This window comes from Pelodiscus sinensis, chromosome 23 (genome assembly GCF_049634645.1).
Source record: "Pelodiscus sinensis isolate JC-2024 chromosome 23, ASM4963464v1, whole genome shotgun sequence".
Classification (NCBI taxonomy): Eukaryota; Metazoa; Chordata; order Testudines; family Trionychidae; genus Pelodiscus; species Pelodiscus sinensis.
In genome coordinates, this window is record NC_134733.1 from 13745157 (window position 1) to 13769100 (window position 23944).

At 42.4% G+C, this 23944-nt stretch overlaps 1 protein-coding gene across 3 annotated transcripts in view; it reads left to right on the top strand.

Annotated features, from left to right (window-relative positions):
• Nucleotides 1-23944, top strand: part of RERE (arginine-glutamic acid dipeptide repeats) — a 468752-nt gene that overhangs the window by 119045 nt on the left and 325763 nt on the right. The window contains exons 2-4 of one of the 3 annotated variants that reach the window (XM_075906796.1): nt 19227-19400; nt 19508-19666; nt 19766-19831. The exons of the other annotated variants lie outside the window; for them this stretch is intronic. The gene's annotated coding sequence lies outside the window, so the exon portion shown is untranslated. The remainder of the gene's footprint in view (nt 1-19226; nt 19401-19507; nt 19667-19765; nt 19832-23944) is intronic. 3 annotated transcript variants of the gene reach the window in all.

Sequence of the window (23944 nt, forward strand, 5' to 3'; positions counted from 1 at the left end):
ATATTTGTAGCTTTGCACAGTGTTAGGTATGTCACGGTCAAATATTTGCTGGAGAAATTAGATAAGCCAAACTATTGAACTAACTTGTCATGCTCCCCCCATGCTTTATGAAAATTGGAGTAAGGATATGCATATCCATAATGCAAAGATGCTTTATGCAGAACTGTTCATGTAATATATCAGTTTAAAAGTTACAATCTGAATCTGTATATCCTATTTTTGTGCCTGTTTCATTGTTGTATGTGAAATTAGAAATATGAAGTGTGGATCTGTTTATAGTTTTAAGTGTGCTAATGAGGGCTATTACTGATGCTCTGGATCTTAATGACTCAGTACTCAGATCAATGATGGTGGTGGTAGTACTGTAAGTCCAAACTGTGGTTGGTCCTAGGAAGACATGTGATGTCACTTGGTAGTGGAACCTTGTTGAACCTCGTCTTTTTCTGTAGGGATGGGGGTGCTGAACCAGGAATCCTGTCATGGGGGAAAGTCTGCTTAAGCAAAGGGAAATCAATTCTTTGTCTTCATCTGGCCTTTGAAACTGCCTGGCCCACCCTAAGAGGACACACAGAACTTTGAAGAGCTGTATACCTGAGCCAGAGTAAATATTAGCTCTGACTTAAAGTTTTTTGCCTGAGATAAGAACAGCTGTATGGGGCCAACATTTGCATGTAACAAGTTTATTAGTGGATTAGAACTAGCCAGCGGTATTTTCATTTTAATTTATTAACTTACTGTTTTCACTTGCAGCTACTTCAGTTCTACTTTTTATACTATTATTATTATCATCAAGCCCAGTGTAAATAGTTGTTACCTGTGCGGGAGCAACCACTGTCTTTCATTGATAAAGTGGACGAACATTAGACAGAGTAAGACTAATTTATTTGGGGTTTTTGTCCCTGTAGGGATTGGTTTCCAGGGCTCTGAGCCCTTTTAGCTGATCCCTCCAAGAGCTGAACTGATTTAGCATTTGTGGTGGTCTACAGCACAATGGTTATTCCAACTCTGTACTTTTGCAGGGAGAGACCAGAGCTTGTGGCCAGGCAGGTTATGGTGGTGGAGCCCTAGAGGGCAAGAAGGTGGGCATCAATGGCATGATCAGCATACTGGGAGACAACCCCAAGGGGTTTCTGTAATTCAGTCCATCACACAACTATCTATCCTTTTTGAGAGGAAGAGAAGGGTGGATACTAGATGTGGTTTCTCTTATGATACTGTCCTTCAGCTAGTGAATAGATTTAAAACATCTGTTTGTGAACATTAAGTAAAAATCCTCTGATGACTATAAATATCTTTACAAACAAACATTAATCTGTGACCTCCTAATGACTTTGTTAGTAGCATGCAAAATCCTTCCAATATTTGGTAGTGCATGTATAAATGAAATGCTGACATTAATACTAACCCTAAACTACCTTTACATTTTACTTTATTTCTTCCACATTGATTTTAGTTGCTTTTTGTAAAATGGGGTTAATTCTTAAAGGGGTTACTAAAAGGAAATATTCTCATATTTTTCTGGTAGCCAAGGTGGCTTGTATACTTAATGTTAGTTGCAGCTGTGTAACAAGGGTTTACCATCTGTTCTTTGATTTGCTTGCTGCTTTCTCCCCTAGCCTAAGTTGATCAGACAGTGAAAACTTTCTATATTTTGTCTGTATCCATTCTCTAGGAAATATGACACAAACATTCATACAAAACTGTAAACTTTCCATTGTGGTCTCTGAGCAGTAGATGATGGTTTTGCCGTCTTGAAAGACAAGTATTTGGATCCTGTATCTGGCCTGGCTTGGGAGTGTGGACTATTCACCATCATTCTTGACCCTCTGTTCTAATCTCATTTCTCATTTGCGTTGCAGTATCCATAGTTGTAGTTTGAGACCCCTTATCCTCTGGAACCAATGCTGGTGTAAACTGGCTGTTGGCAGGGGAAGGGAGTATTCCTAGCGGATGTACCACAATTTCCCTGTGTTCCTGATGAATCTTTCTTTGACAGCCTTATAAAGAGGAAAGGTATGACATTGGGAGTAGGGATGCTTTTTCTTGGCTTCAAATGACTTTAAATCCCCTTGATAATAATCCTTGTAACAACACTAACCCTATTGTAGATCACTTGGTGCTATTCTCCCATGAATGATCCCTTAAAGGGAGAGGGGAACAGTGGGCATTGTATAAAGAACTTAAAAGGCTCTCTTTTTTTTTAAATTCTGGAATTTAAATTGTTTTTATTAACCTGATCTAAGCAGTTTTAATCATTCACACAAATCTGAAGTTATGTAGAAGGGAAGTGATATTTGGCTTCACTTCATAGTCCTGAAATCACCACATATTTCTATAGGAAGAAGATAGAGACCATCAAGCACTTTTAAAATCAGAATGTGGTTAGAAGCAGCAGGGCCTAATGCCTTGGGGCTGGGAGCTGGGTTCCTGTATTCTGATCCCAGCTCTGTTCTTCATTGGTGTGTGGCTTTGAACAAAATCAGTTACTCATTCTGTACCCTGGCTTCTCCATGTGAAAAATGGTGGTAATACTTTACACACTTTGCAGGATGTTGAGTCTTATGTCGATGCATTAGAGATGGCAAAGCGCTGTAAATGCAAATTCTTGAATTAATGATCATGTGATTGGAGAAACCAAATCTATTTGTCCTTGTCAAACAGGAAGCTTTCTCATGTACAAGTGTGTGCGCCTATTGAGACCATGGGAGGAGCAGAGAAACTTTCAAGGGCCATATTGATTTTATGGTGCTTGTTGCTTGACAGATGCTGGAATTATGAGACACAGTGAGACTTAGGTCTGGGGAGAAAACAGCAATAGAGAACTTTCCCCTTCTCCATCCTTGTTTGACCCCCACAGTTGCAGCCTCCAGGATATTCTGGAAAAGAGATCGGGTAGTGAAGAGCCTTCATCTCACTGCTGCTAGTAGGCCTCTGGAATAGGCAAAAGATACAGAAAACCCAGCCTTGCAGCAATAACAGAGGGTTGCAGATTCCAGACAGGGTCTAGGAACAGGAATGTTGTGAAAATCCTAATAATCTCTCCAGTAATTGGGAGTAATAAGATGTTGGGCTTCTCATCCAGTACTGTCCCTGGACCTTGCTGCTTGAAGTGCCTCACTCTCCTGTTCTATATCTAATTGTGGCTAATTGTTGTCTGGTAAATTACGCAAACCTTGATTATGTTGTTTTTGTCACATTGATTACAATTGCTCCCAGTTGCATTTATCCATGTCTCTGGCTGTGGATGTGACATTCTATAAAATGTAGAGAAAAATTTACAAGATAAAGAACAAGGAAATATTCCCTTCTCCCTTTATGCTCTTTCTGTAAGCAGTCTTTGATGATAGCCATGTGTGTGGATAAAACTTGCTGAATTCTTTGAGACTATTTAAAGGTATTTCATACATCTTGGAGGAATAAATGATTGGAAACGTGCTTCTAGAAGCTTATACTCCTCAAAAATACAGAACACAGTCTCACTGTGTGTAATAAACATAGAGGTAATTTATCAGTTTTATGGAAATTGGGATTTTGTTTGTCAAATGAAATAAACTGCCTCTTCTTCCCCCATTCTTTGTCTCCTAACTGAATTGCATTGAAAAGGGATGGACTTTTGATCTTATCCAAACTGTCATTGCACGTAGCCCATCTGTCAAACAGACCCTCGACCTGGATTTCAGAGTGATGGCATAATATCACAAGTCAGAGCAGATCAGTGTGAAGGTAGAATTTACAATGTGAGAATGCTGATGTGTAGAATAATATAACCTGTGATTGAAAAACTGGCAGATGTGCATATTTGTTAAAAAGTATAGTTCAGAAAAATGAGATGCTGCCTTTTTTCAGGTAGAATTGGGTAAAATGTAGAAAATATGGAACAAATAAGAATGTTGCCCGTCATGACAAACACCTCAATCCTTCCTTCCCAAGTCAAGATTCTGTTGTTTTGTGTAAGAGAGCTGCTAATGCAATCAGTTCCTATATTCCCTTCTTACGTACCAGCTTCTACTCAAAGCCATTTGGGGATGGTTAGCAGGGAGTAGTTTGAAGTGAGCAAACATGACTTTAATTGTATGCACTCAGAGAGCTCAAAAAAAAAAAAAAACCACACGGGTAACTCTGTCCGTAGGCAATAATTAAAGATCTCTACCAGTGCTAGTGTTTTATAGGCTCAAAATGCCAACAAGGGAAGACTGCTGATACAGAAGGCATTTTGTTCTTAGGGAGACATATTGGAACAAAAAGGGGAGTTACACAGTCTAACTGCCTTTAAATGAAGTGGGCTGTGCCCATGAAAGCTCATGATACCACCAATGTTTCTGTTAGTCTCTAAGGTGCTCTGGGACTACTTGTTTTTAAAATTTTTTAGTTAGACTAACATGACTACCCCTCTGAAACTCCCTTAAATGATTTATCCAGAGACAAGGTGAATGAGGTAATACCTTTTATTGAAGCTGCTTCTCTTGGTGAGAAGGGTGGTTTAGGTTGTATTGCATGACAGAGTGCAAGTCTCTTTTTGTGTGTGTGACTGTGACTTGAGAGAGGTTCTTCCACCTCAGTTGGTAAATTTGCTGCCAGGAATAGCTTTAGGGTGGTCCAATAGGTGGTATTACATATATAGTTGACACTACCCTAGCCACCATCTCACTGAGAGCACTCACTACCTGTTGGACCTAGTCATAAATGAGGAGTTGTACTGGGTGCTATACATCTGAGACTGCAAAAATAAAAGCTGACTCTGTTACCTACTGTGTGACTTCATATACTTGCCCTCTGAGACAGGCCAAGCTGACAGTGTGTCAGGAGATATCCTTAAACTGCTGGTTGACATGACTGTGTCTGTTTTTTAAAACATTTTTATCAATAACTCAGTATTTTAAATTGTTCATACACGTCTCTGTGCTTAGTCTTTCTGGATGCTCTAGAATGCTAAAAATAATGGCTCTGTGATGGATATATTGCAATAAGTTTATTGGCGCAGATATATTATAGAGATGATGTGTTAACCAATGTTCTCCTTACAGCATTTACAATAATTTGAATACTGTGTTTATATATATATTAGTCAGAATCATTACTAATTGATTTCTAATTTATTTCTAATTTACTGTTGCTAAACCATTACCCACACAGTACTTACTGTGGGCCCATATCTACCTTCAGAACAGCATTTAAGATAGAAAATCCATGAATAGATTTTCCGTTAATTGGAGCATCAATTCAATAACATGCTATTTTTATTTTTTTAAGTGCTGACCGTCTCAGGGGAATGTTAGAGTAAATCTTGCTAGCCTGTGCACTGAAATATACTCTCCAGCCACAGGATTCCAATGCCTTTCTTTAGAACTTCCATTTCATTTCTTTAAGCTAAAACTACTTTTGACAAGTCCAGCTTTCCCTTCGACCCAAGGTTTGTTGTCATTCTGGTCTATGCAACTGCATTCCATAAGCCTTCTATCTGGGTGGTGTACATGAATTGGTTCTCTCTCTCCTGATCAGTGTCTTGTGGGAGCATACATACTCTCTGCAACTCTTATTCAACTGACCTACTTCTGGCTGTTAAGAGGGCCAGATGATCTTCAAGTCACCACTTATTTGGATCACAGGCCTGAGCTATTATAAGTGTGGCTAAGGTTAGCCAGTCTGTTAGACGAGGACTGCAGTTCCAGCCTAGTTTCACCCAAACTCTTTAGGCATTCAGAAATTAGGTTGATATGAATATGTTGCTCAGGACTGTGGAAAAATTTCACACCCTGAGTATCTTGGTTAGGTCAACCAAGCTCCTGATGTAAATGTGATAGAGTCAACGGATTTCTGGTGAGCTAGCTACTGCCTCTAGGAGAGGCAGATTTAACTACATTGTTGGAAAAATCCCTCGTCTATGCAGGAAATGTCTACATGTGCTGCTGTAGTGTCTACATTGCCTTAGTTATTTCTTTTGTAGTTTGGAGAATCACAGGAGGATGCTCATACCTTCAGAAAAACACATAGAAAACATGTTAGAGAATGTGGACTAAGGAAAAAGCTATAAAATGCTCTATCCCCAAGGGTGCTGAGGAATATTAACTGCAGTGTTGTTAAAGGAGCCAGGGAAGCTTTCCATATCTGACTAACTTTTTTTAGTTGCTGAATGTTACCTTGCTCCTGTTCTTTATGATGGACTTAACATCCCTCTTAATGAGGGCCATATCTACACTACCATCTCTGTTCAGAGGTGTGGACAACCCCCCTCCTCTTTCACCCCGCCAGTGATGTAAGTTTTGTCAACGTACGTGGTAGAGTGCAGAGTGTTATATTGGCAAGAGAGCTTCTCCTGCCGAGATAGTTACTGCTGCTTGTGGCGGTCGATTTATTCTTTGTCTCAGAGTGGCTACATGACTGATCTTACAGTGGCACAGCTGTGGGACTGTAAGCTTGCTAGTGTAGCCATGACCTAAGGCCTTTGAAGCCACAGTTAATTCTGGAACTGCAAATGTACCTCTCCCACCTAAGAAAATGCCCATATGCTGCAAAGAAAACTACTCCCATTGTTTCCTCGTGATCTAAGGTTAAATCAGTGGCTGCATTTTACTGGTAGCCAGTTGAAACCTTTCTTCAAGTCCTATAATAAATATTCACCCGTGGGAAGAGGGCAGCAGCCATATCTTTCCTTTTCTCCTTTTACCACTGTTAGTAGTTCTTTCGACTTGCTGGCAAAGAGAATGCTGGTAAATAGAGTACAGGATGTTTTTGAGCAAGTCTCAACATCTCCTGTTGCTTTTCTCTTGTGGAGTTTCCTGTGTAAAATAGGGATGCTGGTGTTTGTTCAATTAACCTTTTAACCAATAAGCTGATACTTACCAATTAATGGCCTTGGTTAAACTCAGCTGCCTCTCAGGGAGCTGGCTACAGCAAGCGAAGCTTCCTCCTCAGGTGCTGAGCTGGCAGGAGTTCGCACCCAGAGACTGCTTAACTTTGTACTGCAGAACCTGCAGCACGTGTAATGGCTAAGATTTTTAGCAGTTATACGGCTACCATATTAAACAGATTTTAAAATCCCTAGTGGACAAACAATATCAAGCCTTTAGAATAAAGGCTTCCCATGCTGTTTGCAGAGTAGATTCCCTTTATTGCTAAAGATGAAAGGCATGGTTTTCATTCCCTCTTTTCGCTCATCTGTCAACACACTCATTAACTCACGGATGGCTCCTGATGCACATATGCATTATCACGGTCTTTTGTTACATAATCGTATACTATTTTTTTCCATCACTGGTTCCGTGACTTGTTCAGTGCACCAAGGGATAAATAACTCTACATGCAGAACCATAAAACTGGCATTTCCTCATTTTGGAATGCTTGACTTTACAACCTAAATAATCTTAAAAATGTTTTGGTATGTGATTGTACATTGTGCAGCTTGAAGCTAGACTGTGTGCTGTATCCTACTTAGGCACAAAAGGATAAGTTAATAGTGCTGTGAGAGCCTTTTCCCCCCTCAGTGTTCATATTTTGCATTACTAAGATGTTTGTTAAAATAAGACCCTTATTTGTTCATGTGCTGTGAATATCTGTAAATGCATTCATTTTAAGTCTAATTCCTGTTCCAAGAAGCAGCTCTTTAAGGCAGTGCAGCTTTTCTCTGGCCTGCTAGTGATGACTTGAACAACCAGGCATGTTTCTTTGAATGTAGGGCAAATCTAGCAAATTTGAGGCTATTAACTTTTTTTTTGTGTAGGATAGAATTTAGACACACAAACTGTGGATAATACTGTACCATGAAAAATGACATGAAGGGTAATAACAGAACTTTATATTTACATGTCTTTCACTTAGGTTTCAAAATGCTTCACATATACTAACGGATTAAGATTGAAATGTGTGGAACAATAGCATTCTCTTAGTAGAGAAAGAAACTGAAGCATAGATACAATGACTTGGTCAAGTTAACACAAGAAGTCTGTGGCAGAGCTGGGAGTTGAATCACAGCCTAGTGACCTGTGCTTCTCAAGACTGTCCTCTCCCCCTGGATCAGTGGTTCTCAAACTTTTTGGCCTATGGATAAGGTGGCTCAATACAAATCTTCTGCAGATCTGCTAGTTGCTAACGGAAAGAGACTGTTAATTACATAATTATGCCCGAGCCATTTTGCTAGTGCTGCGGCTAGGGAGAATGTTTAATAATTTAAATTAAACCAGATTACGCGTTTAAAAGTAATATTTTTCTTTATTTAAAACTAAGTTTGATAAACGTGTTAGTTTATCAAACTTCATTTTAAATAAAGTAAAATATTAATTTATGTTCAACAAAAAAGGTTCTTCATCAAGTAGTGTCCCTGTGGGTGCTCCACTACAGGTGTCAGGCTCGTCCTGGTGCCACAGCTCGGAGAGTTTTCCTTAGCAGTAGCCCCCTGCAGGACTGCACATGTGCAGATGCTGCCTCGCACCATTTGCGCCCTTTCTGTGGAGCGTGGTCTGGCCCGCCAGTTCCTCCTAATTATCCACAGCTGCAGACGGAATCCAGACAAGCTCCTCTTCTGTTCTGAGGAGAAAGAGAGACGAAAAAAACTAAGTAGAAAGTTGTTTTTTTTTTTTTGTCCTAGTTTAGCCCATTCCCAATAGTTCTAGTTCGTTTGTTTTTTTTTTAAAAAATTTCTTCTGTATATTGTTATACGCAGTTCACTGCTTTTTGACCCCCCCCAAAAAAAAGAGGAGAAAGAGAAGAACAAAGACTTAGGCCTGATAGTGGTGCCCTGATGCCCGGTTCCCCCCGTTTAAAAAGTGTGTGTCATGCCGGGACGCCATGCCAGCATCAGGTGGCCACTGTCTCTGCATTAAGTGCCTTGGGGAGGGTCATATCCTCCAAAAGTGAACGCATTGCTCTAAATTGGACAGGGAAATGCGGCTAAAGGTGCTGCTGTTCAACAAGGCATTGCAGCCACCCACCACAGAGCACTCAACGAATGAGGCTCCTGTGGCGTGTAAGTCCCACGACAAGCAGACCTCTGCCCCTGCCAGGAGCGTCATTGCGGGAGATGCACCGAGCACATTGGGACTGCTGCCCAAGCATGTCACGGCTAAGGCACTCAAAGGCCACAGTACATCTGCGCCTAGCCCCTAGAGGAGTACAAGTTCTTATTCTCCAAGCCACTCCCCTCAAATGTATCACCATCACAGCGGGCACTACACCTACTACTATCGTGAACATCCACTATCGCGTAGTGCGGTATATTCCATATCCAGATCACTGAGACCCAGGCAATCTCAGTCTCCACAGCGCCCAACCCATAATATCCCACCTCCTAGACAGGCTCATCCGACACCCAGAGGTGACACACCCTCTACTTCGAGCCAGCAGGAAAGGGATGATGATCTACCTTTCCACCACAAGCAGTAGCATATGGACTCCCCCACTGATCCATTGTCGTCCTCACTGGCGATGTGGTATTCCAGGGTGACTCCTCCCATGTGGATGATTACAAACCGTTCCACGAGCTGTTCAAAAGGGTAACCCAGTCCCAGGAATTGCACATCTTGGACATGCCACAGAAACAGTGCCGTCGGTTAAATTTACAACCGTTCCAAAAATCCAAGTTAGTGCTTCCTTTCGAGGCCATCTTGGAAATTGCCAATGACATCTGACAAACTCCAGCCTCTGTGCCACCGACAAACAGATGTGCTGATAAGAAATATTTTGTAGCGTCTAAGGACACTGAATTCTTATTCACACCCCCAGCCCAACTCCATCATTATGGATGCCTCTCAACAAAGATCAAAGACTGCACAGAGCAGGACAGTGACCACTAATCAGGAGATGAAGTGCTTGGATTCGTTGGGCAGAAAAGTCTATTTCTCTGCCACAGCAACCCTCAGGATGGCAAACTACGTGGCTCTCCTCGCCAATCATGATTTTGATAATTATACTAAACTGGTTGCTCTCCTGTAATTTCTACCAGTGGCTAAAAGGCAAATTTTGAAGGCAGTAGTGCAGGAGGGCTACACAGCAGCCCGTACAGCACTGCAAATTGCTCTAGATATTGCCAACACCGCCTCTCGGACTACAGTGACATCGGTGGTCATGCAGCGCGTTTCTTGGCTCCACCTGGCATCTGTACCGAAGGACCTCCAGCTAAAAGTTGAGGACCTACCCTTCGACTGTCAATTGCTGTTCGCTCAGAACACTGATCAGGTCTTCCATTCTGGCAAAGACTCGCATACTACTCTGAGGATGCTTGGAAAGTATACGCCGCCATACAAACTCAAGAGATTTGGTCCGTACAATAAGCAGAGACCTTTCTCATATGCCACACCCCACTTCAGGCCATATGATCAGCTGAGGCAGAGATGCCACCAACAGCCAGGCAAAGCGTCCAACCAACAGCACCCTCGGTAGCAGGTTTTATGTGTCGATCGAGGGATTGCGTTGCTGTTCCCCTTACAGAGGCTCCACGCAACACAACCACATTATTCCATCACCAGTTGAGACTGTACCACCTCCGCTGGTTCATCATGGTAACCACAGACCGTTGGGTCGGAGAGATTGTCATGTCCCGTTTGACCATCCCGATCTCTAACTGTGCACGCCCCCCACCTCCTACCCTGTCCCTCTTCAGGGTCCTCTCTCACGAACCGTTTTTGCACCAAGAGGTCTCACTCCACTTACCATCGGGGCAGTGGAGACGGTGCCAAAGCAGTTCAGAGGGAAAGGCTTCTATTCCTGTTACTTCCTCACCCAAAAGAAGTCTGGGGGGCAGAGGCCTATCGTGGGTCTCTGCAGACTCAACTGCTACCTTTGAAAACAAAAATTCAAGATGGTCACGTTAGCCTCTATCATTCCAGCTCTGAACAAAAGGGATTGGTTCATGTCTCTCGATCTGCAGGACGCTTATTTCCGCATAACCGTGCACTCTGCTCACAGGAGATTCCTCCGTTTCACATTGGGCGAAGAACATTACCAGTACAGAGTGCTACTGTTCGGCCTCTCAGCAGCACCGAGAGTATTTTCCAAAACCCTAGCAGTTGTAGCTGCCTATCTCTGACACCTCGGTGTCACCATCTTTCCTTATTAGGATGAATGCCTGCTGAAGACCCCTTCTGCAGACGAACCTAAGGCAGTGGACGACATGTCCAGGGTCACGTTCGAAGCCCTAGGGCTTATTATCAATCTCCCAAAGTCTTCTCTGATGCCTTCCCAGTCTCTCGAGTTCACCAGGGTGAGGCTGGATTCCATAGCTACAGCATATCTGCCCCTGGACAGGTTCCATACCATCCAAGACCTCAGGAACACTTTACTTGCCACCCCCAAAACACCCATACTTAACTGCCTGAAATTGCTGGGTCACAGGGCGGCCACCACTTATGTGGTGCCCCATGCAAGACTCCACCTGAGGTGTCTTCAACATTGGGTACTCACCATATACACACCAGGCAACCAGAGCACACGTAATTCTGTTGTTGTCCTCAAACACCTGAAAGACTTCTTACAGTGATGTCTCAACCCAAAGAGTATCTTATCGGGTGTCCCCTTTCACAGCCCAAAACCAGCTGCACAAATCACCACAGATGAATCCCTAATTGGTTGGGGAGCTCATATGCATCACTATTGTGCTTAGGAACTTTAGATGCATCAGGAGTCCCTATTGCACATAAACTTTCTGGAGTTGCGAGCTGTGTTCAATGCCTGCAAACACTTTCTGCATGTAATACGAGGTATTACAATACAAATTGTCACTGACAACATTTGCACTGTCTACTACATCAATCGTCAGGGTAGTGCCAGATCCCAGTCCCTCTGCGCTGAATCCATCCGCTTATGGAATTGGGCTGTCTGGCATGGAATCACACTCACTGCTGCTTACCTCCGTGGCAGGAACAGTACTATTGCCAATGCCCTCAGCTGGGCCTTTCCCCTGCAGCTCGAGTGGGAATTGCTCAATGAAGTAGTCCGCAACCTCTTAGAGCATTGGGGGTATCCCACCATAGACCTTTTTGCCACTCAGGTCAGCAGGAAGTGCCACCGCTAGTGTTGGAGAGCAGCCATAGACACAGCTTCCCTGGGGGATGCCTTCCTTATCAACGGGGGACCTCACCACTTACTCGACGCCTTTTCCCCCCATCCCATTCGATCCACGGGTGCTGGAGAAAATAGCTATGGAGGGGGCGTCAGTGATAATGATAGCACCATTCTGGCCATCTCAGCTAACACAGATGTCAGTATCACAACTATGACGACTTCCACAGTTACACAACTTACTGTCGCAATGGCGCGAGTCGCTCCTTCACCCTCGCATCGATTGTTTGCACGTCACTGCTTGGCTCCTAGCTGGCTCCAGGGCCCAGTAACAACTTGCTCTCAGACAGTGAAAAATGTCCTCATACATAGTAGACGCCAGACCACCCAAAAGACCTACCTTCACAAATGGTGTCTATTTTGGTCCTGGTGTGAGGTAAGGGCTGTCGATCCTCTAGGGACATGGGTCCAGCAGATACTGGACTACATTTTACAACTGAAGATCGGAGGCAGCACTTAAGGTGCATCTGGCGGCAATTTCTGCCTTTCATCCGCCCATTGAGGGTTGGTCAATCTTTGCTCACCCCCTCACCAAAAGATTCCTAAAGGGTATTGCAAACCTGTATCCCCCTCACAAACCTCCCCCGGAACAGTGGTGACCTAGGTCTAGTCCTTGACACTCTGACTCATCCTCCCTTCAAACCACTTGCGATGTGATCTGCACACACTCATATTAATGAGTGACATTCTTGCTTGCCATCACCTCCGCATGGCGCGTGAGTGAACTGGCAGCACTCTGCTGATTCCCCATATATGTTGTTCACCGAGTGGGGAGGTAACACTGCACATTGACCCTGCTTTTCTGCCTAAGGTCAACTCTGTTTCACATAAATGAATCTATAACCTTACCTACCTTTTACCCGAAACCATACTTCAACACGGAAGACATGTGCTTACATAAGCTAGACGTCAGAAGAGCGCTTGCATTTTATCTGGGAAGAATGCGCCCCTTTCGAAAGTCGCAGCGTCTTCTCTTATCTATAGCGGACCTTTCTAAGGGCCAACAACTTTCCGCATAGCGCATTTCCACCCTTATCGTATCCTGTATCACTCGCTGTTATTCCTTGCATAAAAAATCATTACCTCATAGACCGAGGGCACATTCTACTAGAGGGATTGCAACCTCCATGGCTTTCCTGAAAGGTGTACCACTGTGAGACGTGGCATGTGGCTACCTGGTCTTCTACCTTGACCTTTGCCAGGCATTACGCCCTCGCAAGCACGCTAACAACTGATGCTGCGGTGGCCCAGGCAGTCCTATCCACTGTGCAGAGACCTTCCGAAGCACATCATTTACATCAGACCGCTGCTTTGTATTCACGTGTAGTGGAGCACCCACGGGGGCACTACTCAACGAAGAAGAAAGAGCTACTCACCTGTGCAGTAACATCTGTTCTTCGAGATGTGCGTCTCCATGGGTGCTCCACGACCCTTCCTCCTCCCTGCTTCGGAACCGTTGTCTTTGTTTTTCAGATGGTTCCGGCTAGGAGGAACTGGCAGGCCGGACTGCGCTCAGCAGAAAGGGTGCGAATGACGCGAGGTGGTATCTGCGCATGCGTGGTCCGGCAGGGGGCTACTGCTAAGGAAAACTCTCCGAGCTGCAGCGCTGGGACGAGCCCGACACCTGTAGTGGAGCACCCATGGGGACAAAACCTCTAGAAGAACAGGTAAGTAACTGCACAGGTAAGTAACTCTTTCTTTTGCTTTATTTATGGCAGGGGTGGGGAGCTTTTTTTGGGTCGGGGGCTGAGCTTGAACTGTGCATCACCTGGGAGGCGGCCACGGACCACTAGGTCTGGGGACCGCACTTTGAGAATCACTGCTCTAGATGACTGGATAATTGGGAAGACACAAAAAGACAGTACATAGGTTTCTCTTTTATATCTTCCAAGTGCTGATGTGTGAAACTGTATTTCATGGCTAACAGTTCTCCCCCAGCAGAGTCCTTACTTCTGGCTGGTTAAAGAGAATTCAATTGAACTAGTCAGATTAAACGGTGTTAAAATGCCCCCTCAATATTGAATTGACAAATAGAGAGCCTGTTTAGTTACTTTGCATTATTTTTAAACAGGAAGAAAAGGCTATGTTTGTCTGAATAGGTTCAAATTTTTGTATTTATAAATCTTAGATTTCACTGATGTAGATACAGCTGTGCATGTGGTTAAATTTTATTCATCATTTGTTCTTTACTAAAGGTCAACTCAGGCACAGAGGGCTTTTCAGTATCAGTAATTAGACATTTAAAATATTTGTGATTGTGACCATACAACACATTTAACAGAGAATAGGTGATGTAGATTACTTGTCCTAAAGTGCTTGCAATCTTACTCTGAGTAGGGGTCTAAAATATTAGCTAGTTAACTAGTAAGCATTAGTTTTACCGATTAATCTACTGTGATGCACTGTATCAGAGATCCTCTTGAGACTGTCACCTGGTATGCTGATCAGACCTACCTGCCCTTTTGATGCTCCACCACCCTGTCTTGCTGGACCTGAAGCTTTGGTCTCCCCCAGCAAAGCCACCGAGTTGGGCTAACAGCCCCACAGTAGAGTAACATCGCTTGCTAAGTTATAGGGACTGGAGAGCACTCATGAACACAGCCCTCAAGAGGACTGAAACACCTAATAAATCATCTTATTCTGTGTACAAGTTTTTTATACAGAGCAAGCTCGTAAAGATGTTCACCACCTTTAAAGAGAGATGTAATGCTGTTGCTCACCCACTCCCCACCGGTATCAATTAATGACACTGGGTTTGATAATAAACAAAAGTGTTTTTATTAAGTATAAAAAAATAGGATTTAAGTTACTGCAAATGAAAATAGACCAAAGCAAGTTACAAATCTAAAATTAAAAAAAGGCCAGCTAAGTCCAATACACTAAGAGATTGTTAGAAATATTTCTTACCCTAATCTTTATTCCAGGTAAAAACCTTTGTCAGAGCTGATCTTCTCTCTGATTGGATCTAACAGTTTCTTGGGTATTCTCTTAGGGTGAGAAGGCAGTTTTCAAATGCAGCTGAAGATGATGGTTGCTTCCCATTTCTTAAATAGAATTTCCTCGGGATGGGACGACTTTAACTTTTCCCACCCCCGTGGGAAAATACCAGGTTCAGTATGGATTCCAGCACTAGATGGCATGGTCATATGTCTTTGTAGGACCAACCATAGTTTTGTTGTCTTGAGCGCTGTCATTAGGTCCCTTAAACACTAGAAATTCTAAATTAATAAGCAGGTTTACACTTCATATTTCTAACTTGACATACAAGAATGAGACATTCACACAAATTTACAAGCTCTTGAATGATGGATTACTCAACTTGTTTTGGATAAAGTATATTTGAGAGATGCATTTTCCTATTCAAAAACATATTTCCATGAAAATACTAAGTTGAAACATCACATTTGCCTTAACTGTTAATCCCCTGGCTGGCCGGCTGGCCAGCTGACCCACCCGCCCCTGTAGCCCACTACGAGCAGGAATGGCCCCAATCGCGCTCTTTAGTCTGTTTACAATTTAAATGAAAATGTTTAATAGTTTAAACAGCTAACTTTTAAAATGATATTGACATCCCTAATTGAGAGGCCACCTTAAAGAGCTGAGGCTGCTGAATTGAGTATATACAAGAGTTGTGTCAGTCTTAGCACTATTTTTATTCTTTTCAGTTGTCTTTGACACAACTTTTAGACATACTGTGCATGTAGCAATATCTTATATTGGACCAACTGATGTTGCGAAGTGAGATGAAACTTTGGAGTTTACATAAAGCTTTTCTTCAAGTCTGGGAAACCTGACTCTGACCTGAAGAAGAGCTCTGTAAGCTGGAAATTTTTTCTCTTTGACCAAAAGAAGTTGTCCAATAGAAGATATTACATCACCTACCTTGTCTTGTTAATATTCCGGAACTGACATAGCTACACAACACTGCATACATAATTGTTGGCTTAGTTGTGTAAATTTGACATATTTTCCTTTTCATTTTTTATATCTGAACATGACTTGAATTGACATCCCTGTGTATTCACATTCATAACCCTGGTCTTCATTAATCTTTCAAAACCTGTTCCAGATATTTTTTCCTGCTTAATTACTAAGAAAAAAAGCCATCTTACAATGTTATAAAATCTCTCTCTATATTAAAACACTGTTCCTTAGGGATGACAGAGTGACATCATCACTGCACTCTGTGTCCTGCAGCCTCTCCCCCATCAGCCACCCTCGTTCCCCCCTCCCTGTATAATCCCAGTAGCTGAGAATGCAGCTTGTGCTGCCCCAGACCGTCTCCATCATCCGGATGAGAGGCCTGGGCTGGGTGTGGGAAAGGGGAGCCAAGAGGCCTGGGCTCCCCTTCCCAGTATCTAGGAGTTTGGGGGCGAGAGATGGGCTGGTGTCGCCCCGTGGCCCTCCCTTTCCTGTTGGCTGGGGAGTGGGGAGAGCTGGACTTTCCTACCCCCAGAGACCTGGAGAAGTTGGGGAGTGCACTGATCAGGGGGCACAGATCCCTAATAAGTCTTGAAAAAAATTAAAATTGCCAACTAATTGCATTCCACTTGTGCCTGATGTAGTTGAAAATGGTAGAAAATAATAAACATGGAGGGATCAAGGTTTAAAATAGTAAAACAAACAGCTTAAACAAGTTCCACAGTTGTGTGGCATCTTCTGCAGTGAAAAGTTTGCATAAGTCTATATGCTTACAAGCCACTGTTTATAGAAGTGTTTGGCTGGTTGCAGAGCCAGGCAATACTGCAGTAGTAGGAATATTAAATGTAAGGGGTGAGAAGCAGTTGTAAAACTTACCTTTAGTACTTGCATACTTATTTTCCCAAACAGAACCTACTGCATTAGAAGTAAAATTGTTTGCAGAAGTCACTTTATACCACATGATCCCTGCTCTTAACATGGATGAGTAGAGCCAAATGTTTACCCCGGATGTAGATATTTGCAGTTAGACATTGGTATCTGCTGATCCACAGAGTTCTGCTCCCAAAAGATACTGCATCCAATGGAGAGAGGTGTAGTCCTGCCACTACCAGGAGCCAACGTCCCACAATGGTAGCTCTTCTTGGCAGTGCGGCTGTATTGCCCCAGCTGTGGAATTTCTTGTCTGTGGTTGTATAATGCTGCTGGGGGTAGGCAGTACATCCACACTGCCAGGAGAAGTTGCCAGCGCAGGGAGTGGGCTCCCAGGAGCAGCAGGACCACACTTCTTGCGATGGGACAGAGTGTCTCTTGGGAGTAGATGTCTATCTGCACCCATGGTTGACATTGGTATCCGCACAGGGCTTTATAAATGAGGCGGATATTTGTGGTCTGTAACTGGCAGTCAGTCGGTAACTGTTTACAGAAGTGTTGTAGATAAAATATGCAGAGATCGATCTGCATGTATCAGATAAAAGTACATTGGAGAATGGCTACTTGAGAAATTCTGAGAGAGATATTTCCCGAGTATTGACTTTCGTGGAATTTCACTCACTTGTAACTTGTGGGACTAAATTTTCAAAATAGACTAGGCAGTTGGGTGGACAGTTTGACACCCCTTAAAAAGGCCTGCTTAACTTTCAAAAAAGTGCTGAGTATATAGTCTCAAAATCACCTCCCCTTAAAACAAATAGGCCCCCCAAAACCACTGAAAATGTGAGATGCAGGGTTTCAAATGGAGTGAAATCTGGGGAGAAGGGAGGAATCCATGTCTCATTTAAAACAAAGAGCAGCTTAATTCCATGTCGAGACCATGCTGCTAATCAGCTTTATAATCAAAGGTGGAATTTTTTGAAATGTAATCTGGTTTGGAACTGCTCCTTTGTGTACTAGAGGTGTGTGTGTGTGTGTGTGTGTGTGTGTGTGTGTGTGTGTGTGTGTGTGTGTGTGTGTGTGTGTGTGTGTGTGTGTGTGTGTGTGTGTGTGTGTTGGAAATATAGTGCTAAGGCTGCATTATTTTTTTTTTTTGTACTTACCATTGAGAACTTTAGTCTGCTTTTGCCTGTTGCCATTTAAGATTCTCTCTGGTGTTCAATCTTGCCATGCCTATACTTTCCAGATTATCTGAAAGGTTTTGGATTATTTTTTTAAAATATTTTTTTTATTTAAAGAAGCCTTCATCCACTTGGTTGTAATATTTACATACCTTATTTTGAAAGTGTAAACTTTAATTCTTGATGAAAAAATTAGGAGAATTTTGTCAAAGGAATTCTAGTTGCATGACATACCTCTTTTAATTTGGCATTTGCTCAGCACAGGGCCTTTTTATCTTGCAATATGAGACTTACTACTTACAGAAAAATGATTCTGTTGTATTAAGTCTAACACATAACTAACACAAATCTTGTTAAAGATTTATCTGGTTCATTTAAAGGGGGGGAAAAATAGCTTGTCTTCATATTTTTAGTTGGTATGCTTAGTTGCCTTGATATTACTAGATCATATTATTAACGTTGGTCTTTCTTTCAAATTATCTTTAGAACCTGACTCTTTAAGCACATAAACCTCTTAGCTGGTATTAACATGCAAAGAGGTAGTACATATGCCTTTCCAGTTATTAATGATGTCCAGGTGTATAGATCACGTAACCGCAGAATTGTTTATCTCAGTGTTCACTGCAGTTTTGCAATATTAATTTGCAGCTGTCCAGCTCTGATTATTATAGGTGGTGGCTCTTCAGAGACCAAGCAGGAACAGGATACAGATTCAAGCTTTGATACCTTGTGAACATACCTTTTCCTCTCACATTATTTGGCCACTGCTGATTCTTCACCAGGGGAGTCACTGGTGTTTTCCTAATAGTCTTTTCAGTATTTTAACACCTTTACTCTATGATGCATTAATGAGGTTCCCTCCACTGATTGTTCGGGTCAGCACTGCTCTAAGATAGACCACAACAAATGTAAATGCTGCAGCCAGACATTTGAGCGTGATTTACAATTGTCAATTCAGGATGCCTACATAAACCAGTCAAGTTGTTTAAATCGATGCTGCATGTCCACAAATGTATGTACTAGTGCATTGTGGAACCTGAATTCTAGCCATAGCTTCCTGGAACTTTGCATGTTGGAAGATGCATACAAGGTGACACAATGTATTGTAGATGATATCTGTACAGTTTGTGCCTTTCAGACACTTATGTACTAATTTTTTTGTCTCTGTTAATGTTATACTGTTACATTAATTCTAATTGCTTTCAGGTGTGTTGTCCTATCCATGGATTCTCACATGTTGAAGGCTGGGTGTGTGCCGTAATCTGACCGTATGCATATGCCAGAATAAATATTGTCAGCTGCAGTTATATCATTGCAGGAAAGACTTCAGTTTTGAGTCTATTCTGTCATCAGTATTTTCAGATGATGGTGCTTGAGGAGGTAAGGGGCATGCTGTTGATGAAATATTTTTATATTTTATTATTCTCCCTCTATAATTTCTAATGTGATGTTACTGAACTGTTTCCTTCTTGTGTCCTTCCCCTTAGGATCTAGGTATGGAAACATTCCAGGCTGGGATCCCAGGACAGGACACTTTTCCTGGTCCAAACAGCTTCCCTTTCCTCATTCAGTGACTTCTGGAGAACAAGAGGGACAAAATTAGTCTTTGGTGAGAAGCTGGTAACTACTATAGTGCTGTGAAGATGGTACGTAGAGAACTGAATGGATGGGCGTGGGGGAGTGAAGCTTTGTCTTCACATATTCATTTTAACAAATGTCCTCTTAATTTTTTTTCTCTCTTCCAGATCTCAGAGGGAAAGGAAGTCACCTCCACCTCACTGCCAAGCAAGTCCCAGACTCCAGTAAAATATGTATATTGCTCTATTGATTTAATGCTATTAAATTCTTAGTCTGTGCTTGTGAGCTTGCTAATGATTTTCTGTGACTTTTTTCCCAGGCACAGAGGTGCTGAGTTAGTTTATTTTTAATTTTATGTAAAACTATTAGACTTTCTTTAATGTAATTTTTAAAAATAAAGATTTAATTAAGGCATCTTGTGTCTTCAGTTACTTGGGGGGAACATTTTTAGAAGAAAAGAGGACTCTAAGAGACTTGATCTGGCTGCAGCACCTGTGCTTTCCGCTTCGCTTGCACTGAAATATTTCAAATGTACTTCTCAGGCAGAGGCATTCTTGAGACTTGGCTGGAGCAGGTGCTATTGTAACGGTACTGGAAACCTGTGATGGATCCAAAATGTAGCATTTGGCATTTCATGTACATGGAAAACAACAATGAATGGCAAAATTCTCTGTTTGAGAATAGCCCACCCATGTAGCAGCCAGGCTCACCCAAATCTGGGCTGGAGTGCCCCAAATCCATGAGCTGGGTCTCCTGATTCCAGCTTAATGTCCTTTAGCCTGGCCACATTGCTTTCCTGCTGGCACTGCATGCTGCTGTCCGTTTCTGGCCCTAGCACTACCCACACAGAGGTCATGTCTCAGGAGGGAAGGTCTGGGCAGGTCTAGTGCTAGGGCAGAAAACTGGGGCAGCAGCACATGACACGCCAGCAGGAGGGGGTTGTAGCTGGGCTGGCAGGCAGAGCTGGGTTAGGGAGGGGTTTGTGGAGTTCAAACTCCAGCAGGGTTCTCCCTTTGTCCTATGGGTGTGCCCTGCAGCCTGTGTGCCCCAGGTAGTGGCTGAAGAGTGGGGGGAAGGGAGCAGTGGGAGGAGGCAGGTTCCCTAGTCCTCCTGCACCCTGTCCCCAGGGCACCAGGTCCCTCTGGCCCCCTTTTCCATGCCACTGCATCCCTCATGCACACCTGCTGCTTTCCCCCCAAGCCTTGGGCTCTATCCCCAGCTTTGGTTGCTCAGCTGATAAGTGAGCCCACCCTCTTATCCTGTCCTAGCTATACCACTGAGTTGAGTCAGTATTCTGAATCACTGGAGCACCTGCCCTAGATCTTTCTTTTCACTGGTGATTTTGATGTCAACAGCCCTTCTTGCCATCCTGATAGACTTGTGAACTAATGTCCATTTGCAGCTCTGAAGAATTTCTGTTTTAACAAGCTTAAGAAGATTTGATTTTTTTTTCTTGAACTTGTAGACAGCTCCATCTCTTGCCAGGAGATAAGCAACAGAAGACTTTTGACATGCTTCATTCTAGCAACTGCTCATCCAAACAGATTTTGACTTGGCTGTTTTATGGAATATTTATAGCTTTTAGGTAATGAAAGCCTTGGCCATAGCTATTGTGGTTCAGTTGGAGCACTACATGAGCACTTATGTTATAACTTCTAATTTGAGAATTTTTATCGCATTAAAAATGTTCTTGTTTGAAACTTGTGACAAGGGTTCTCTTCCTCAGATGATTACTTACAAACATGAGTTTGTGACTTGACTCACTCTTAAAAATCACTCTTCTGATTTAAAAAAAAAAAACACCTTAATTTTTTAAATATAAAAATGGTCACTAGGGTTTTCTACTCCCCTGCTATGTTAAGAATTTATTTTTGGAAAGGCCCAAGAATAATCTTTCTTGCGCCCACCCTTTGTCCTTTTTCTGTGCACACAACTGCCTTTTGCCTATTTGTTTTCAGTTTCCTGGTGCTGTTTCTGTAAATGCTATTTGCGTGTTTTGGGTTGAGCCTGCATGTGAATGACTGTGACTGCCAGAGAAGTGATAGATGATGAGGCAAATGATTAACAAAATAGAAAAATATCTTTACTAAATGTGCTCTTGGGTGTGTACAACCAACAAGGGAGCGAAAAGATATTTTTCTCTAATCTCTGTTTTAGGAATATTGCAGGTTGCTTATAACATAGTATACATTTAATGGAATTCTTGAATTTGAGGGTCTCAAAGGAAAAAAAAACACTTGGACAATAAGACACTGAGGGATGCTGTTTATTTGGTTCATTTTCCCTCTCTTGGGAGGATGAAATCTCACCATTTTTACCCCTCCCACCATATTTTAAATTTCCACTGTAATTTCCCAGTTCTTTGAACACTTACACATGTATGTAACCTTTTACTCAAGGAATAGTCCTGTTGATATCAGTGGGATTGTTTCCATGAAATAATGTGGTGTGTGTGTGTGCGCGTAAGTGCTTTCACGATCAGGACTTACGCTGAGGCTGCTCTCACACTGCAATGTAAGGCATTCATTCTTTTTCCTAGCCCTCCTTGTGGTTTTAATTGCGGAACTATTTTTGCATTGCTCCCCGCCTGGCAATAAGAGTCTGGAATTGAAGCCTAGAAAGCAAGAACATAGGATTGGACAATCACTTTCTGGTCATGCGGCAGTGGTGTTAAAATTGCCTTCACTGTATGCCTTTCATCCAAGGATTTCAAAGCAATCTTGCAAACAAGTTAAATTTCTCACCCTTGTGAGATAGATAAGTAGCATTGAGTAGATGACTAAACAATGGCATATTTGCCTAAAGTCACATTGTACGCCAGGGGCAAAACTGGGAAAGGAAGGAATAGAAGCGTCTCAAGGTAATATTTTCAAAGCACTTTGACACTGGATTGGCCAGTGTTAGACCATCTTGACTAAGAGCAGAAATGTTGCAGTCACTAACTCCAAATTAAATTCTTATTTTGGGGGATATTTTTATTTTAGCTGAATCAGCTATTCAGGTTTTCAAAACTGATTTTAAGCATCTTAACATCTTGTAAAAATACCCCCCTCTTCAGCAGATTTCTGAGACCTTAGACATGGAAATGTTTAGCTTACCCTGTTCCTATAGTTGTCACAGTGGATTGAGCAGTCCTTTGTATTGCACTGTGAATTTTAATGTACAAAATAGATGCCAACAAGTTTGATTGAAATCTGCATAAACACATGCAAATACATTTGCATGTGCAGTAATAACTTTTTCCAAGAAATTCCTGAAGGATTTTTTCTAGGTATATATTTATGGTTTGGCACCACTAAAGTCTGTGTGAAGATTATGCCCTTTAAAATATGCATATGATTATTTAAAAGGGCCCCCCCCCAAAAAGTGGTTGAACTGTATTTTTATCCATGAGAACAGGCAGATTCCAAAGGAACTGTTTTGGTGTGCACAGTAAATGCTTTAAGAAGGTTGCATGAAAAATAGTTAGCTCTTGCTCCCTCTTTTTAAGGCTAGTTCTGCAGTACAACCTTTTGCTGGCATAGCTTATGTAGGAGCAAGCTGTGTACTTGTGGTCACTCTGGAGAGAGTCAAATGCTGCAAAGCTGAGTAACAGAGCTCCCCCCGCAGATAGGTTTTTTGTTTCTACTTGTGGTGCACATTCACACATGCCTCAGTGTACACAAAGATGTGTCCCATACATGTATGGAAGATTAGTGGGAACAGTGCTCGAGGATGTCAAGCCTTACACACTGCTGTGCCAGCAGAAGCCCTTCGTGTAGGCATATTACACTGTCAAAAATGTGCTTTTTGCCAGTTTAGCTTATGTTCTTGGAGCGCTCAGTGATGCTGTGATTGGAAAATAGTGCAGTTTTGTTGGCGTAAGCCACATACATAGTAGGAGTGTGTTGCCAGTGAGGTATACCAATTAAGTCATACTGACATTGTTCCTAGTATAGGTCTGGCCTGACTTTCTGTTCCGCCTCATTTCTGAAATGCTGGTGTGATTCTAAATAACTCTGAAGCTCTTGTTGGATTAAACAAGGCATGGGTGTGTATTTAGATATTTGAATCTCTGATATCCCAAAATCTCAGATGTTCGCTTTTAAATCCCTACAGCATTGAAACAAGCCTGTCTGTGCCTGTCCACACTTTTTTAAAGTATCTTTAAGTTCATGCCATTTTGTGGATGTTGAAAGGCCACTGTTAGAGATGTGTCCGTGTTGCTTTTTGGTGGCAGCCATGTAACTGGTGAGCTGTAACAACTTTTTATTTAGCTACACATTGTCTAGTGGTTATGATCATACTCTGGGATTTGTTCTCCCCTGCATTCTCTTTAGTCTCTCCTTTCCCCTACCAAGCAGCTG